At 43.4% G+C, this 20,205-nt stretch overlaps 1 pseudogene; it reads right to left on the reverse strand.

Moving 5' to 3' along the window:
• Nucleotides 1–7,218: 7,218 nt before the first annotated feature.
• Nucleotides 7,219–9,429, reverse strand: LOC129540075 (serine/threonine-protein kinase 38-like; annotated as a pseudogene).
• Nucleotides 9,430–20,205: the final 10,776 nt, after the last annotated feature.

The following is a 20,205-nucleotide window of genomic DNA, read 5'->3' on the forward strand; positions in this document are numbered from 1 at the left end:
ATCCTGTAACTCCACCTGCACCCCACCCCTCCCTGCCCCAATATCCGTGGAAAAATTGTCTACCAATAGTGAAGGCCAGGAAAGCCTGGTGTGCTGCAGTCCTTGTGGCCACAAAGACCTGGACACAACTTAGCAACTGAACAACGGTGTCAGGAAAAATACACGTTTCCTTTCCTCTCTCCTACCCTGGGCCCCAAACCCCAATTCTGGAAATCTAAACTAAGTTGTTTTTTTTTTTTTCCACAAAAATGTTTTATAAGTCATATATATGATACTGATAACTTGAAATGGGCAAAACGCCTTGTACTCAAAGGATGGCTAAATAAAATATGTACATTCAATAGTCAAAGCTATGGTTTTTCCAGTAGTCAAGTATGGATGTTGGACCATAAAGACAGCTGGACACCGAAAAATTGATGCTTTCGAAATGTGGTGCTGGAAAAGACCTTTGAGAGTCCCTTGGATAGCAAGGAAATCCAACCAGTCCATCCTAAAGGAAATCAACCCTGAATATTCATTGGAAGGACTGATGCTGAAGTCAAAGCCCCAATACTTTGGCTACCTAATGTGAAGAGCTGACTCGTTGAAAAAGACCCTGATGCTGGGAAAGATTGAGGGCAGGATTAGAAAGGGGTGACAGAATATGAGATGGTTGGATGGCATCATTGACTCAATGGACATGAGTTTGAACAAACTCTGAGAGATAGTGAAAGACAGGGAAGCTTGATGTGCTGCAGTCCATGGGGTTGGAAACAACTGAGCAACCAAACGACAACAAATTCTATGGCATATTGGGTTGAAGTTCATTAAAATTTAGAAAAAACAGGAACATGTACAGTATGATATAATAATAGTAAGTGAAAAATAGACTATATTTGTGCATAAAGTATGATCACAGCTATATATATAAACCAAAATGTCACATGTATATATAGATATGGTAATCTGCTTGTCATTTGACAATAGGTGCTTCTCGTTCTCCTCTTTTTCTGTATTTTAAAATTAAAAAAACACCCATAGATTTTATAAAGGGAAAAACCTAAAACTTTATTTGAAAGGAGACAGCTTGGGCCTCTTGAGCCCTGGGCCATGTGATTTATGGTTTTTCTTAGTAATGTCTAAAAGCCATCACTGCTAGACTCTGAGTCCTGGGAGGAAGTTAACTACATGATGGCCAGAGTGCTGTGACAATTCCAAGAACTGGCCTCAAGGAGATGGAAACAAACCAACCCTGGAACTGTACTCAAAACTAAATGTACTAAATGTACATTTGTAATGTATTCAAACCAGTCAAGATGATGCTGGTTAGACCACTACATGACCAACTTCAAGATGACTGTCAGAGCTGACCAGGCTGATTCTGAATGTAGCCCCCTCCCTCTGTCTAAAAAAGCTCTTGCCCACTGATTGCCAGTGAGGGCGAGTAGGTCTTTGGACAGGCGTCCACCTCTTTCACTCCCACCCTGGTTGCCGGCATAGAAAATTAAGCAAACTTTCCTTTTCACCAGTCTTGTCTCTTTACTGGCTTTTGAGCAGCGAGCAGCTGGACCCCACTTTCGGTTATACTTTGGCTCAGTTCCTGCACCCACCAAGGAGCAGGGGCCTCCGGGCTGAGGAGCTCAGTCCTCCATATGGATTGAGAGCAGCAGTGTGCCCCGTCCAGTTCTTCACTGCAGACAAGTGTCTTCTCTGACTCACGGTTGTGTGTTTCTGTAGTTGGACTGAGGATTTGATAAAACCGCAACATTTTCTTCTGAGAGAGCTGAGGACGTGTATATGTGTGTGTGAGAGAGACAGACAGACACAGAGAGGGAGAAAAAGAGAATAAAATTCTGAGCTTAATAAATCTACTGAGAAAGGGAGTCCAACCCACCTAATATCCCCTGGTACCTGTCTGTGCTGCATCCTCATTTGATCATTGAACACCCTGAACTTTCCAGATTTCATGTCTTTTCTCCATGAGGAACACTGGGCTGGAAGAAGCACAAGTTGGAATCAAATTTGCTGGGAGAAATATCAATAACCTCAGATATGCAGATGACACCACCCTTATGACAGAAAGTGAAGAGGAACTCAAAAGCCTCTTGATGAAATTGAAAGAGGAGAGTGAAAAGGTTGGCTTGAAGCTCAACATTCAGAAAACTAAGATCATGGCATCTGGTCCCATCACTTCATGGGAAATAGATGGGGAAACAGTGGAAACAGTGTCAGACTTTATTTTTTTGGGCTCCAAAATCACTGCAGATGGTGACTGCAGCCATGAAATTAAAAGACGCTTACTCCTTGGAAGGAAAGTTATGACCAACCTTGATAGTATATTAAAAAGCAGAGACATTACTTTGCCAACAAAGGTCCGTCTAGTCAAGGCTATGGTTTTTCCAGTGGTCATGTATGGATGTGAGAGTTGGACTGTGAAGAAAGCTGATCGCTGAAGAATCGATGCTTTCGAACTGTGGTGTTGGAGAAGACTCTTGAGAGTCCCTTATACTGCAAGGAGATCCAGCCAGTCCATTCTAGAGGAGATCAATCCTGGGTGTTCATTGGAAGGACTGATGCTAAAGCTGAAACTCCAATACTTTGGTCACCTCATGGGAAGAGTTGACTCACTGGAAAAGACTCTGATGCTGGGAAGGATTGGGGGTGGGAGGAGACGGGGATGACAGAGAATGAGATGGCTGGATGGCATCACCGACTCGATGGACATGAGTTTGAGTGAACTCCAGGAGTTGATGATGGACAGCGAGGCCTGGCGTCCTGTGGTTCATGGGGTCGCAAGGAGTCGGACACGACTGAGCGACTGAACTGAACTGAACTGAACTCCTTTACCCAATTCTATCCTGCCAGAGGAGGTTGCCCTCATCCAAGTGGCACATTGTATCCCTTACAGCACTCATGTTCTTCAGACTCTGGTCCAACCTGCTTATCACTGAGATTTTCAGTCTCCAGGGGCTGCCAAGTGGCTTCTCACATCCCCAGAGCTCTTCTACACAGCAAATGAGGTTCCCCTATTACCTCTTCACTTTGCTTGGAGATTCAGACAGCAGAATCAATACATAATGACTGAAACTCGGTGTTGATAAAAGCCAGTAAGAGGTACGGGGTGCCATGGAAGCACTCTGGGACTTGATGAATCAGTGTGGGACTGTTAGGGAAGGCTTCAGTGAAAAAGTAAGAGTGAAGGGGTGAGTATGAGTTAGGCAGCTGATGTGAGGTGGGTGCAGCGGTCAGGACTTTAATTTGAGTTCCAATCTCTTGGACATCTTGCTTTGGAGTGGGGCCCAAGATCCTGCATTTCTAACAGGCTTCCACATGTTACCTGAGATGCTGGTATCAGGACCTCATTTTGGGTAGCGAGGTTCTGTGCCAGAGATTCTCAACCTCAGCTGCTGCTGCTAAGTCACTTCAGTCGTGTCCGACTCTGTGCGGGTCCACAGACGGCAGCCGACCAGCTCCGCCGTCTCTGGGGTTCTCCAGGCAAGAACACTGGAGTGGCTTGCCATTACCTCAGCTACATGCTGAAATTATCTGGGAGGTTTGAAAAATACTGATGCCTGGTGCTACCTCCAGAGGTTTGGGTTTGCTTGGTCTTAGATGTGGCCTAGGCATTCAGGTTAAATGAAACAAAACCAAAAACAACCCCCCTGGGGAATTCTGATCTACCATCAGAGTTGAAAACCCTTTATCTAGGAGAGGTAATAGTATGAGTATAGCTAATATGTGCTCACTCTAAGTTGTGACCCCATGGACTGAAGCCTGCTAGTCTCCTCTGTCCATGGAATTTTCCTGGCAAGAATACTGGAGTGGGTTGCCATTTCTTCCTCCAGGGGATCTTCCTGACCCAGGGATTGAACCTGTGTCTTTTATGCTCCTGCATTTGACAGGTGGCTTCTTTACCACTAGTACCATCTGGAAGCCGATGAGTATTGCTACTACCACACAGGAATGGCTCAAATTGACTTATAAGAGCCAGTTCCTAAATTCTCAGGAATTTTGTGAACTGGTTATTAACATAAGCATTATTAAATATCAATTTATATAAATTTATAATTAAAAATTATATAACTATAATAAGCACAAACACATCACTTACTTATTTTCCTGTATTTTTACTATACCATGTTTTTGAGGGTTTACTTTTGCTTTTCTGTGCTACATGGGAGTATACTACTGAAAATCTTTCCAACTCATTGTGTAGTGATTTAATGTTAGTAACTTGAAAACTGACTAAGGTATTTATTTGGTGTTAATATTTATCTCACAGAAACTAGCAAAGGCTACAGATCAGGTCTTGCTTTATATTATTTTTTAATTTTTTAAATAAAATATTTTGTTGACTAGGCTAAAGTGATGGAGGAAATATTAATAATTGAGATGAAACTTATATGTGTAGCATATTTGTGGCTGTTACATTGTGAATAGAACAAAAATAAAAAGATATTCTTCTAGTATTATCATGAGAAAGTCAACTATAAATGAAATATCATCCAACACTCAGAACTATACTCATCTGATAATTGCAACCTTAAGCTAGCTATCCATAAAAGAGGTTGCTAAAACTCAGTGAAAGCCTTCTTGACTTACTGATTAATTGGCTACACAGAGTTTACAATAAAGAGTATTTTATTACTATTTGTAAATTGTGTACCACCCATCCTTTCTATCAGTAAAATGTATATGCAAGCAGGCCACCTCACTCAAACTGGTATTGAATGTTTACCAGTATCACACTGAGTTGGAGAAAGATAGGGAAGACAGCTAGGTCTTGGAGGTGTCCTTTTGGATTCCTGGCCACAGTTAACATGAGGCCTCCAGCAGCCAGTAAGGCAAAGCTGCAGCCTTCCTTTCAGATTCTTGCATTTCCTTAGTCTCCTCCTCCACTTTTTACTTGGAACCTTTTACGTTCATCTGGTTCCCATGGTATCCCTCTGACTGCCTCAAACTCACAATCTCCCCATCTCTGCCCCCTTCGTTTGGGTTGCTAACTCTCCCTAAGAGGCTGCCTGGGATTCCCTGGGAGAACCCAAAGCAGCAACTTGTTTAGCACCCCAGCTCCTAGTTTGTCTGGGTGAAAGGATTCAGTTCAGTTCAGTTTAGTCACTCAGTCAATGTCTGACTCTTTGTGACCCCATGGACTGCAGCACGCCAGGCCTCCCTGTCTATCACCAACTCCCAGAGCTTACCCAAACCATGTCCATTGAGTCGGTGATGCCATCCAACCATCTCATCCTCTGTCATTCCCTTCTCCTCCCACCCTCAATCTTTCCCAGCATCAAGGTCTTTTCCAATGAGTCAGGTCTTTGCATCAGGTGGCCAAAATATTGGAGTTTTAGCTTCAACATCAGTCCTTCCAATGAACACCCAGGACTGATCTCTTTTATTATTTTTTGTTTGTTTTCACACAGTTTATTCAGAATTTTAGAAGATTAAATGTGGGCATCCCCCACCCCACAAATCATCCCATGCCACTTTTCAACATACAGACTATCACCCTCCTATTCCCATTACCCATGCTTACCACATACTCTTGCAAAACACATGAGGGTCAAGACCCCAGCTTCTTGGTAATCGAAAGAAACTACATAGTTACACAAAAGACTCTCACTTCCTTTTCACCAGTAAACCATGAATGAAAGAATAAGGGGCAAACACATAATCTTCATCCAGAGTTAATATTTCCCTAAAAGTCTTTTTCCTTCCTCTAAGTCATTAAAATCCAAAGCAGTTTCACTTACTACTATCACTTTGATATTCCTTTTTTTTTTTTTTCCTGAATGGCTAAGCTAGGACATACTTTCCTTTCATAGCTGATGTTTACAACCTCAAGACTGGCGGGAAGTGGTCTCCCAGTTGTGACTTGGCCACAATGCTCTGCAATAAGCAAAGTTACCACATAGGTGCAAATGACACTTTTTAAAGCAATAATGCATTGATATGGAGCCTCCACATTTTTCTGATGCAACAAAAGTTCTCTAAAGGTGGTGGCAGCTGTGAAAGAAAAGGCATTTCATGCTAAAATTCAGAGGGTCTATCTTCAGAGACCACCCAGCAGAGAGGCCTGGTCAGCCCAGGTCTGCAGATGACCCTTTAGGGTGGAGAGGACCATCCCCCAGGAAGGTATCTGCAAAGGAAAAATTTGTAATCATGATTCCAAGGCAAAATGGTTACCTAAAGTTGGGAGAGGAGAAACACTGAGAATACAAATACGGTCGCACCAGGGACTGAGGAGTGAACTGTACAAGGATCTGCAGGCTGGCTCTGCACCGTGTACTGGGCTGGTTCCCTCACCACTTGCAAGGAGGTTCTGGAGACAGAACAGGAGCAGCACCTTAGCCAAGAGGGTTCCAGGCCGCCTGCTTCTGCCCAGGCTCCCCCTGCTGTGTTCCCAGGAAGGAGCCGAGGTCCTGTTGGCAGCACTTATGGGTATCCAAAGGGATTTTCTGATATAGTCATGAAGAGAAGGTGAGGATTTTCCACATGATCTGAGACTCCTTGGCAATGCCCAGCAGCCTTTGGGCCTTCTAAGAGCAGCAGTGGATCAAGCTGGCCTCCTCCATCAACACTCAGAAAAGCAGCATGAGTATTTTAGATGGGCAGGAGCAAATAAATCTAAGTGGATTGAGGGTCTTTATCCTAGTACCATAAATAAAGTGCACCATGATTGGAGGCTATAAAAAGCCACTTGCCAGGGGCTGAGGTCTGGGGAGAAACCACCATAACCACCCATTCAGAATGGTGGATCATTTTCTTCAGCCAGAATGCTGGCTGCCGACACTCTTTATTGTTTTATTTCCTTTAGTACTACGACCTTTTACCCGTAAAGAAAAAAAATACTTGGTGGGCTTGACAAAAAGAGAGTCACAGAAACACAGAACTGGCTGATAATAAGTTTATGTTACAGTCTTAAAGTTGGATGATGGCTGTTTTTCCCCCTTCGCTCTGATGAACTTAGGAAAACTTGAGCTTTTTTAAAAACACCAGATTGGCTCATGATGCTTCTAAAGAAGCAGGACAGCCGTTCGTGCCCAGCGCAGTAGAAACGGTCATCTTTGTGCCACCGGTCAATAGCTGTGTTATGGAAGAAAACCCACTTACTATCACCGTGTTCACCACGTTGGTGGGTTCCATGACCTTCCTGGAAACTCTTTCCTAAAGAGTATGTGAGAAGAAAACCATGATGCTATACAAAGAACTCGATTTAGGATCCCATTTCAAGGAAAACTATTTTGCTGCTTTTATGTAGGAAGGTATCAGCACCACCCCCGCCATGCAGTCAGGCCCTCAAAGCGCTTGTAGGTGTAACTGATGAAGTCCTTGTTCTTGAAGTCTGTCTCAGGGGGATTACTTGTTGCCACTGTTGGCTTAAGAATATCAGATTCTGGAAACTCATCGAAGTTTGAGGTATCATCAATGCTTTTGATTTCAATAGATATTGCAGCAGGTCTCTCTCTGATACGTTCCCAGTCAACACCTTCAAAAAAAGAATTATTTTTGATTTCCTCAACTCCAGGGGCTCCACTTCCATGTTCCCATTTACAGCAGAGTCTCCACGTTAGATCCCTGGCTTTCTCAGAAATAGGAACCTCTGGAGGAAAAGTCAAAGTTTCTTTCCAGTTCATCACCTTCTTATATATCTCTTGAGGGGTCTCAGAACAGAAAGGTGGGCAGCCAATGAGCATTTCATACATGATCACCCCCAGCGATCACCAATCACAGAGCTTGTTGTACCCGGTCTGTGCCTACTGTGGAGAAGGCTGCTTCTGCTGCTGCCGCCGCTAAGTCGCTTCAGTCGTGTCCGACTCTGTGCGACCCCATAGACAGCAGCCCACCAGGCTCCACCATCCCTGGGATTCTCCAGGCAAGAACACTGGAGTGGGTTGCCATTTCCTTCTCCAGTGGAGAAGACTAGCTGACTTCTATTTCTTGTTCAGTTTCCGGCTTTCCTTTTGGAATTCATGTTCTGCAAAGTGAAATCACTGGGGAGGCTGTGGTTCAGATTCCTATAAAATTCTGTCCTATGTGCTTTTTTCAGTCCTGTGCAAAGGCCAAAGTCAGAAAGCTTCACATGGCCCTTGCAGTCCAGGGGAAGGTTGTTTGGGTTGACATCTCTGTGGATGAATCCAAGTTGGTGAATAGAGTCTAAGGCTAACACTGTTTCTGCTATGTAAAACAGAGTCTCTTCTTCTGTCAGCATGTCTTTTTTCATCACAGAATCATCATGTCCCCTCCAGGCAGGAACTCCATGATTAGGTAGGTAGATGTTTAGCTTATCCTGAAAGCTCAATATTCAGAAAACTAAGATCATGGCATCCAGTCCCATCACTTCATGGGAAATAGAAGGAGAAACAGTGGAAACAGTGTCAGACTTTATTTTTCTAGGCTCCAAAATCACTGCAGATGGTGATTGCAGCCATGAAATTAAAAGACGCTTACTCCTTGGAAGGAAAGTTATGACCAACCTAAATAGCATATTAAAAAGCAGAGACATTACTTTGCCAACCAAGGTCCGTCTAGTCAAGGCTATGGTTTTTTCCGTGGTCATGTATGGATGTGAGAGTTGGACTATAAAGAAAGCTGATCACCGAAGAATTGATGCTTTTGAACTGTGGTGTTGGAGAAGACTCTTGAGAGTCCCTTGGACTGCAAGGGGATCCAACCAGTGCATTCTAAAGGAGATCAGTCCTGGGTGTTCATTGGAAGGACTGATGCTAAAGCTGAAACTCCAATACTTTGGCCACCTCATGAGAAGAGTTGACTCACTGGAAAAGACTCTGATGCTGGGGGGGATTGGGGGCAGGAGGAGAAGGGGACGACAGAGAATGAGATGGCTGGATGGCATCACCAACTCGATGGACGTGAGTCTGAGTGAACTCCGGGAGTTGGTGATGGACAGGGAGGCCTGGCGTGCTGTGATTCATGGGGTTGCAAAGAGTTGGACATGACTGAGCAACTGAACTGAACTGAACTGAAAACTATAGAACATTTTCACAACCCACAGAGTGTCTGCCTCCACTAGAATGTCGCGCTCCGCAAGAATGTGGCCAGCCTGCTCTTTTTCAAGCATATCTGCTTTACGAGGTATTTTCATTGCATACATAAGGCCCGTATCCTTCTTCTGAACAAGCCGCACCTCAACAAAGGCTCCTCTGCCTATTCTTTTAAGTAGTCAAAATCTTCCCATCCAAGTCTCACTCTCTTCAAACGAAGAGACTCTGTTTCCCCCTGAGCATGCACTGATCCCAGAGTCACTTCTCTTCATCCTTGAGGCCTTCTTCGGCCATCACTTTCTAACTTCTTTTGTCTCATCTCTTGTTCTGCATGCTGAGCAATAAGGTGGCTATAAAAACTCCCCAGTGTCACTTTGATCACTGTCACCCTTTCCTTCATGTGACTACTCATGGACGAGCAAGGTGTTGAGCCTGTCATTGCCATGGCCAGCATCAAGGTCATTTCCAATGACTCCGCTCTTCACACCAGGTGGCCAAATTATTGGAGCTTCAGCATCAGTCCTTCCAATGAACACCCAGGACTGATCTCCTTTAGGATGGACTGGTTGGATCTCCTTGCAGTCCAAGGGACTCTCAAGAGTCTTCTCCAACACCGCAGTTCAAAGGCATCATCAATTCTTCGGCACTCAGGTTTCTTAAGTCCAATTCTCACATCCACACATGACCACTGGAAAAACCATAGCCTTGACTAGATGGACCTTTGTTGACAAAGTAATGTCTCTGCTTTTTAATATGCTGTCTAGGTTGGTCATGACTTTCCTTCCAAGGAGCAAGTATCTTTTAATTTCATGGCTGCAGTCACCATCTACAGTGATTCTGGAGCCCAAGAAAATAAAGTTCATCACTCTTTCCACTGTTTCCTCATCTATTTGCCATGAAGTGATGGGACCAAATGCCATGATCTTAGTTTTCTGAATGTTAAGCTTTAAGCCAACTTTTTCACTCTCCTCTTTCACTTTCATCCAGAGGCTCTTTAGTTCTTCTTCACTTTCTGCCATAAGGGTGGTGTCATCTGCATATCTGAGGCTATTGATATTTCTCCTGGCAATCTGGTTTTCAGCTTGTGCTTCATCCAACCCAGCATTTCTCATGATGTACTCTGCATGTAAGTTAAATAAACAGGGTGATAATATACAGTCTTGACGTACACCTTTCCAGATTTGAAACCAGTCTTCTGTTCCATGTCCAGTTCTAACTGTTGCTTCTTGACCTGCACACAGATTTCTCAAGAGGCAGGTCAGGTGGTCTGGTATTCCCATTTCTTTCAGCATTTTCCACAGTTTGTGCTGATCCACACAGTCAAAGACTTTAGCATAGTCAATAAAGCAGAAATGGGTGAAAGGATTAAGCATCTTATTTTCCTCAAGAGAGTTTAACTTCCTTGTGTGTAACAGATTGTGATTACAATAGTAGTAGCTAATATTTACTATGTTTTTATTACTAATGGTAGCTGATGTTTTTGAGGAGTTACTCTGGGCAAGGTGCTCTGTTAGGAGCTTGACATGTGTTGCCTCTGATGCTCACCACCATCTGTGAAATCATTTTACAGATGAGGAAATTAAAGCTCATAGAAATTCAGTAGCTGAGGGTTCTATTGACTAGGACTTGGATTAGAATCCAAGGCTTGTGTGACTTCAAAGACAGTTACTGAAAACAATTATTTTATGCTGGGCATGCTCTCCAGTCTTCTCTACAATGTAAGAGAAAAATTCATTAGCTAACATTTTTATAGAGCATTACTTCTCTTCCCCAAGAAAGAAGGCAAACTGGGCTGCTTGAACAGGTCTTAGAAGGTTCACTGAAAATGTAATTACACTGCTGCTGCTGCTGCGTCACTTCAGTCGTGTCCGACTCTGTGTGACCCCTTGACGGAAGCCCACCAGACTCCCCCGTCCCTGGGATTCTCCAGGCAAGAACACTGGAGTGGGTTGCCATTTCCTTCTCCAATGTGTGAAAGTGAAAAGTGAAAGTGAAGTCGCTCAGTCATGTCCGACCCTTAGCGACCCCACAGACTGCAGCCCACCAGGCTCCTCCATCCATGGGAAATAGTCTCTTTTGACCGAGTAGGTTATTTGATGAAACAAAGCTAACCTCCCTGATCTTTTCCTGTCAGACTGATTCCCAGGAGCAAACTAACAGCAATGGGGACTGACAGCTTCGAGGTCTCCCTCTGAATCTCTTTCTCTCAGTTCAGCTCTAGCCATGCCTCATCTTGTACTATTTCCAAATACTCTATACTTTAGCCAAGTTACTTTGCACCCAACTTTGCATGTATGTCCCAGGGCATTGTGAAACCAGGAATAGATAGATGATGCCTAAACTCTTAACCTATTATATTAATAATAAAAAATTACTTGAAGAAGTGGATGGTGATGAAGGTGTGTATGTGCGTGCTAAGTTGCTTCAGTTGTGTCTGACTCCCTGTGACCTGAGAGTAGCCCGCCAAGCTCCTCTGTCCATGAGATTCTCCAAGCAAGAATACTGGAGTGCGTTGCCATGCCCTCCTCCAGGGCATCTTCCCAACCAAAGGATGAAAGTTTCTTCTCTTACGGTGGCTTCTTTACCTGGGAAGCCCAGGGGTGAAGATAAGGGAAGATAATGCCCCACTGAGCCCTTCCTTTCTTCCTTCCTTCCACCCATCCGTCTTGCCTTCCTGCTTTCACAGCAGAATATCCAGGATAGGTGGTCTTGCCACTCTTGGTGATTAGTGAGTGGGAGTGGGCTTGTCAAAGGATAGTTTAGTGAGTCTGACTTCAGGACTCAAGGAAGGGTCCATGAAACCAAGGCAGGATCAGTAGAATGGGACTGGCAGGCCAGGCTCGGGGAATGGTGCACGCTGGGGCAAGGGAGAAAACCTGGGATGGGCATTTGGGCCTAGTATCTTGACAGCAGAGGCTTGGGGTGATAAACAACCCCAAGACTGAGTATCTTAAGATAACAGTTTATTATTTCTGATGATTTGTGAGTTGCCAGGCAGTTCTTCTTTGATCTCACTTGGGATCACTAATGCAGTGAACAGTCAGAGGGCATCTTTACAGCAGCTGCAAGGGCCAAGTTGGTCTCATTCACAGCGACAGTGGGTGCTGGCTGTCAGCTGGGGTGCCTCTGTTCTCCATGTAGCCTCTCATCCAGGAGTAAACTCTACTAACCTGAGGACATCATTTCATGAGAGCAAAGTAGGAAGCTGCAAGGTCATTTAAGGCCTAGGCTCTGAAACTTACACAGCATCACTTCTTCCACATTCTGTTGACCAAACCTTGTTGCAAGGGCTGCCCAGGTTCAAGTGGATGGAGACATAGAGTCCATCTCTTAATGGGAGGAAAGGCAACATCCTGTTGCAAAGAGGACTTGGGCCTTTACTGAAAAGACTGACCACAAAGATCAAAGCAAATATGTGGGAGTCCTGGTCAGAAGCAGAGTGTCTGTGCTGGTGATATCATCTCTGTTTAATTCCCATTGACATGAACTCGATAGTGGTCTCAGACTGCCTGCTTGAAATCCAAATTCCCTGTTTCAGCTTTGTGCCTGGTGAGAAGGTGAGATGGAGTAGACCAGATGAAAGGACAGGTTTTCCCCAAGCGGTGGAGCTTCCTGCCTGCCTGTCCCCTGGGTGGCAGGCTGAACCTCACTGCACTCCAGCCTCAGGCCCTTCCCACACAGAGCTGTTCTCTGGCCAAGCTTACAACCCAGGAGCAGTGGGAGCTTCACAGACAAGATGAACCCCCTTAGCAATAGGTAGCTGTCATCCTGGAAGAAAAAAGGATGGCATCCTCCTGTGCCCCTGTGCCCACTGGAAAGCCTACCATTGTTTGGGGGTGTCTGAGCTTTACATGCTTCAGGGGAATTCAAGTCTGGTGTAGTCAGAGGAAGGGTGTGTAGGATTGGGGACATGGTGACCACTGGCCAGCCTGGAATTTCACAAAGTGCCCTTGGCCTGCCTTCATACTGCATGGAGGGGCAACTGGGCAGAGCTTTCTCCAACCAGGACTGTACTTTTGGCAACTGAGCAGTGACAGGGACAAGTAAAGAGTCTCAACCAGCTGCTGCTGATACAGGTCTGTAAACTCTCGCTGTTATTAAGGCAAAGAGAGATGGGGCCTCCTGCCCATCTCCACTCCAAGCTTACTCCTCCCAGGCCAGCAGCACTCACAGTGAGCCCATGGCCACTTCTCCAGTTGGCTTTGCAGAGGACATTTAATCTATTTTAGACTAGAGGTGATAGAGCCCAGGACCCTGGTCCTTCCCCAGCAAACATGACCCAGCTCTGTCAGTTCTGGCTCCAGAGGAGTTTTAAGCAAATGTTACTCTCCTGGTCCTACGTCCTGTTTCCTCGGGGGACTGCCAGATCCCACCCTATAGCCCCTACAGCACCAGAGCCAATCCCAGTTGGCTTTCCTCCAGGGGACTAGAAGGATTACTCCTTTCAGGCTGGGCCAAATGGCATTTCCTGTTTCTAAGAAGAGAGGCTTATTGTGGAGAGGTCTGTAGCAGCTTTGGCACGTGCCAGAGGAAGAGGTAAATATAAAGTAAGTCACGGAATGCAACTTGACTTTCTCTTGACATGCAAATGAGGCTTAAAAATCCTAGGGATGTGCTTCTGGGCACAGTTAACATCTTGAGATGGGCTGAACCAGAAGATGCTGGGGGGGTGAACAGGGCGTGGGTTTGGTTCGGATGGGTCCACGTATGCACAGGGGCACAGGCATCATGGAGAATGGATGCATACGAAGAAAGGTTTCAGAATCACTGACAATAACTGACTGCCCTTTTCTTTGTTCCTGGGCTTTTCATCTCCCAAACCTGCCAGTAGAAGCTCACTGGGCTGCCCCGACCTTATCGGAGCAGAATGATCAACACTCAGTTCCCTAAGCTCTTGCTCCCAGGCTTTGGCTGGCACAACCCAGGATCCAGGTGTTAGCCTCTGCCTGAAAAGACTGGTCCTCCTAGTTGAAGGCTCATGTAGGTTCCTTCTAGGGTATCTGCTCATGCATTTTCCCTCTTTTAACACTCTTCGTTTAAATTGGTCCCTTTAACAGAGGCAGTTGCAGTGCCCAGAGCCTAGATCTCCCCTTACGGGGGGATGAAGGGTGACTGGGTGAAAGAGAGAGGCTGGCAGTGCCAGTGCGGGCTGGGAAGTGAGATGACTGACGGATCAGGGTCTGCTCAGGGTCAGAGCAACTTGGTATCGAGAAGGGTCTTTGAGGGAGAGGGTGGGAAATGGAGTAGGAGTAGGAGGTGGAGAAGAGAACCCAGGACTGTCTGCCACAAATCTGTCCAACAGGAGAAGGAGGATGTCCATGGGGGAGGAAGGTAGTGTGAGGTAGGGGGCAGGGAGGTGGGAATGACTGAGATGCAGGATGGTGCCAAACCCACAGCTGTGATGGAGCAGGGGGCTGTGACCTGGTGATCTGGCTCCTGCCTTTCTTTCCAGTCACACATCTGGTTATTTGGCCATTTGCCTCTTATACTTCAGCCGTACAGAGCTGCAGGGTCCACAAGTTTGGTCTTTTTCTTCCAGGCAAGTGCTCAAGCTATATCCTTGTCTGAGAAATTTCTTGTCTTTTTCTGGGAGTGGAAGAACCATCTGTCTTGATTCAGCTTAAATGTCTGCAACTCCAAAAAGCCTTTTGCCAGGTAAAGTCATGAGTGTCTTCCTCTGCAATCCCCAGCCCCCTTCAGTACCTCTGTTATGGTAATTATCATTTTGCTGTGTAATTCTGTGCCAGTGCAGATTTCTCACTGGACTATAAGCTCCCTGAGTCAGATGAGTTCATCTGAATACTTGTTTGAGCATTAAACTTCATCTTTTATGTGGCTTGTCTTCTGTGGTCAGTTACTGACATCTGTTAAGCCCAAAGTTTTGGAATGTTATTCTGATTTGTGTAATTCTGGAAAGTTCTGGAATGAGGTCCTGGTAGGGCTCTCGATTTAAAAAAAGGTCCTGGTACTATCTCTGACAGGACAGGTAATAAGCATTCACTAAACCAACTAATGAGCATCTTGGTGGAGATTAAAGGCTGGGTAGGTGTTTTTCTAGCCTATACATATAATTTAAAAGTAAATCTTTATTTATATTACACTGATTTGTCTAGAAGCTGTTTTCTTAGGTACAAACACTGAGCCAAGTATATTTTCATTGTAAAAAGGAAATATAAAATATCCATGAAATGCAAGAGGCCCTTCAGCTCCTGGCAAGCTGTCAGTTCCATATCCTCTGGGGAGGTCTTTGGTCACTTACTGTCTTGCAGGTGCTGTTTGTTTCCTAATCCCTGCTCTACCTGTTTCTCCATGTCTTAGGTCTCGTTTTGAGTATAAAACATCTTTTATTCTTTCCTCTTCAAAGATTTTCTTTGGACTATGAAGGCAATTCATGTTAACTGTAAAAATGTGCCAAGTACAGAATGATATAAAGATGCAGAAACCAAAAAACCCTACTCATATTCAGTACCTGCTGGCAATCACTATTTTGTCTTGTTTCTTTCCATTTGATTTCCTTTATATTTTTGACATATATATTGTATATGTCATTTTTCAATATTTCAATATTCAATATTGTATCTTGTTTTCTTCATCTGACACTACTTCTTTAGCAATTTTTTGGGTCATTTAAGCAAAAAACTTTGTAAACAGAATTATTTTTATGTATTTGTTTCTTTTTTACTTCATTGAGGTATAATATATAGTTTTATTACATAAATATACTGTATGGTTGATGTATAATATGTGTCACAGGTATACAATATAATGATTCATATTTTTAAAGGTTTTATTCCATTTATAGATATTATAAAATACTGACTGTATTTCCTTGTAGCTTGCTAATTTTACACTAATCGTCACACGTCTTAACCCCCTACCCCATCTTGCCCCTCCACTCTTCCCTCTCTCTATTGGTTACCGCTGGTTTGTTCTTTATGAGTTTTTGTCATATTTTTTGTTATATTCTCTAGTTTGTCTTATTTTTTAGATTCTGCGTATAAGTGATATCATACAGTATTTTTCTTTCTCTCTCTGACTTATTTCATTTAGAAAAATATAAGTCCATCTTTTTTGTTGCAAATGGAAAATTTTCATTCTTCTTCATGGCTCAGTAGTATTCCATTGTGTGTTTGGGTGTATATCACATCTTCTCTATCCATTCACCTGCTGATGGACACTTTGTGTGCTTCCGTATCTTGGCAACTGTAAATAATGCTATTATGAACATTGGGGTGCATATATCTTTTCAAATTAGTGTTTTTGTTTGTCTTGAATATATATTCAGGAGTGGAATTGCTGGGTCATATGGTAGTTCTGTTTTTAGATCTTTGAGAATAAATCTAATTTTTAATGGCTGACTGACATTCTGTTTTGCATGTTGCTGCTGTTCAGTTGCTCAGTCATGTCTGACTCTTTGTGACCTCATGGTCACACCAGGCTACCCTGTCCTTCACCATCTCCTGGAGCTTGCTCAAACTCATGTCCATTGAGTCAGTGATGCCATGGTTGCATCTCATTCTCTGTCATCCCCTTCTCCTCCTGCCTTCAATATTTCCCAGCATCAGGGTCTTTTCTAATAAGTTGGCTCTTTGCATCACGTAGTCAAAGTATTGGAGCTTCAGGTTCAGCATCAGTCCTTCCAGTGGATATTCAGAGTTGATTTCCTCTAGGAGTGACTGGTTTGATCTCCTTGCAGTCCAAGGGACTCTTCAGAGTATTCTACAACACCACAGTTCAAAAGCATCCATTCTTCCACACTCAGCCTTCTTTATGGTCCAAATCTCACATCTATACATGACTACAGGAAAAACCATAACTTTGACTATACAGACTTTTGTCAGCTAAGTAATATCTCTGCTTTTTAATATGCTGTCTAGGTTTGTCATAGCTTTTCTTCCAAGGAGCAAGCATCTTTTAATTTCATGGCAAAAGTTACCATCTTCAGTGATTTGGGCTTCCCTGGTAGCTCAGCTGGTAAAAATCCACCTGCAATGCAGGAGACCTCAGTCCGATTCTTGGGTCAGGAAGATACCCTAGAGAAGGAATAGGCCCACTCCAGTTTTCTTGGGCTTCCCTGGTGGCTCAGACAGTGAAGAATTCACCTGCAATATGGGAGACCTGGGTTTAATCCCTGGGTTGAGAAGATCTCCTGGAGGAGGGCATGGAAACCCACTCCTGAAGAATCCCCATGGACAGAGGAGCCTGGCAGGCTACAGTTCATGGGGTCACAGAGTCAGACATGACTGAGCGACTAAACACAGCAACTAAACACATATGTGTATCTATTTTGCATATAGCTAATGAATAATTTTTCAAAGGTAAACTTATGACTTTAATACAAATATAAAGTGAACATGTGTCAAAGATTTTATTTAAATCACTAATGAATGAGGGAGCAAGTAAGATGCTACACTTGGTTCAAAGGGGAGTTTAAAGAACTACACCATAGCGAATGCTGAAATAAATTTATGAATAGATATAAAACTGGCCTGTCTAGAGGGCAATAATCAGTTGCATTCCACTGGATTCAATTTGTTTGCATTTCTGTGGATACAGGGAATTCGCATTATTATCAGTTTCTACAACCTACATAGTTGGGTGCTCACTCAGTCGTGTCTGACTCTTTTCGACCCTATGGACTGTACCCCACTAATTGTGGAATAGCTCAAAGACAATGAAATGCAATTATAATCAAGTAGTCCCTTCTGGTCTTTTGGAAGTCTTTCACGATTTTCCCTGTGAGGTGTAATAGTATTTTATTTAGCCTTTAGGACTGTGTGTGTAGCGCACCTGCGTGAACATGTGTGCCATGTGATGCCCGGATATCTCCTTGGTTGAGAGAGATGCAGCAAATTGCTGAAGATCTGGGGCGCACAGGTTCTCATTTGTAGAGTAAGGATAGCTTCGATGGTTTCTTAAAACCTTTCCTGAAGGTCTGATGTTCACAACCTCTCTAATTACCTAGAGGCTAAGGTCCACACAGGACACTTAGCTATTTCTTTGCCTAGCTCTACTCATCCTTCCTTTTAGCAAGATCATACAGGTAAAATATTTGATTCTAAGTTCTTATATTAAAGTCATATTTAATAGATTGTGAGATTAAAAAATATTTTGAATTGAGGGGTAGCACCACCTGACCCGCCTCTAGAGAAACCTATATGCAAGTCAGGAAGCAACAGTTAGAACTGGACATGGATCAACAGACTGATTCCAAATAGGAAAAGGAGTACGTCAAGGCTGTATATTGTCACCCTGCTTATTTAACTTATATGCAGAGTACATCATGAGAAACGCTGGACTGGAGGAAGCACAGGCTGGAATCAAGATTGCCAGGAGAAATATCAATAACCTCAGATATGCAGATGACACCACCCTTATGGCAGAAGGTGAAGAGGAACTAAAAAGCCTCTTGATGAAACTGAAAGAGGAGAGTGAAAAAGTTGGCTTGAAGCTCAACATTCAGAAAACTAAGATCATGGCAGCTGGTCCCATCCCTTCATGGGAAATAGATGGGGAAACAGTCTCAGACTTTATTTTCTTGGGCTCCAGAATCACTGTGGATGGTGACTGCAGCCATGAAATTAAAAGACGCTTACTCCTTGGAAGGAAAGTTATGACCAACCTAGATAGCATATTAAAAAGCAGAGACGTTACTTTGCCAACCAAGGTCCATCTAGTCAAGGCTATGGTTTTCCCAGTGGTCATGTATGGATGTGAGAGTTGGACTGTGAAGAAACCTGAGTGCCAAAGAATTAATGCTTTTGAACTGTGGTGTTGGAAAAGACTCTTGAGAGTCCCTTGAACAGCAAGGAGATCCAACTAGTCCATCATAAAGGAAATCAGTCCTGAGTATTCATTGGAAGGACTGATGTTGAAGCTGCAGCTCCAATACTTTGGCTACCTGATTTGAAGAACTGACTCATTTTAAAAGACCCTGATGCTGGGAAAGATTGAAGGTGGGAGGAGAAGGGGATGACAGAGGATGAGATGGTTGGATGGCATCACCGACTCAATGGACATGAGTTTGAGTAAGCTCTCGGAGTTGATGATGGACAAGGAGGCCTGGCATGCATGGCATCCATGGGGTCACAAAGAGTCGGACACAACTGGGTGACTGAACTGAACTGAACTGAAAGCATGGTCATGGGTGAATGGCTATTGTTTTATATCTTGGTAGATAAAATAATAGTGATTTATGGTGCTTTCAAATTGATGAAATATAGTACTAGCTTTACAGAAAGGATAAAGAAGCACTATAAAAGTAAGGAGATCACTAGATGAATTCACATTTCAAAAACGTTAAAAAAAAACCTAAACCAAGACAACAAAATCTAGGAGCCTTAGAATTGAGAAAATAAGACATTCGCCTTTGGTTAGTGGATGAAGAAAGAAATAGAACATGAATTTCCATCAACCTATTGGGTAATCCAAATAAAGCAAAACAAACAACAATCCAAAACTTCATTATTTTTTCCTGATTGCAAATATGGAATATTATTTGGTCATGAAAAGGATTAAGCTACAATGTGGATGAACCTACAAAACATGCTGAGTGAAAGAAGCCAGACATAAAAGGTCACATATTGTATGATTCATATTTAATTTAAATCCAGAATAGGCAAAGTTATAGAGACAGAAAACAGATGAGTGATTGCCAAGGGCTGGGAGGAATGGTGAATGAGAAGTGCCTGCTTAATAAATGTGAGATTTCCTTTAGGGATAATGAAAATGTTTTGGAACTAGATAGTTGTGATGCCCAACACTGTGAATATATTAAATATTACTAAGTTGTATGATTCAGTTCAGTTCAGTTCAGTCGTTCAGTCATGTCCGACTCTTTGCAACCCCATGGACTGCAGCCCATCAGGCCTCCCTGTTCATCACCACATCCTGGAGTTTATAAAATGGTTAAAATCATAAATTTCATGCTATGTGTATTTTGTGACAATAAAGATTTTTTAAAAAATCACTGCCATCAAAGTAATACTTGTTGAAAAAATTTTTAAAACATCTGACTTGTAAAATAGAGAAAATGGAAATTATATTGGTAAATTTTTAAAAACAATTTATTTATTTAATTTTGGCTGTGCTGGGTCTTTATTGCTGCGCTGGCTTTTCTTTAGTTGCAGGAAGCAGGGGGCTACTCTGTAGTTGCAGTGTGAGGGCTTCTCATTGCAGTGTCTTCTCTTGTTGCAGAGCATGGGCTCTAGGGCAAGTGGGC

The sequence above is a fragment of the Moschus berezovskii genome, chromosome 11, assembly GCF_049115385.1.
Source record: "Moschus berezovskii isolate FMDL1 chromosome 11, NW_MosBer_1.0, whole genome shotgun sequence".
Classification (NCBI taxonomy): domain Eukaryota; kingdom Metazoa; phylum Chordata; class Mammalia; order Artiodactyla; family Moschidae; genus Moschus; species Moschus berezovskii.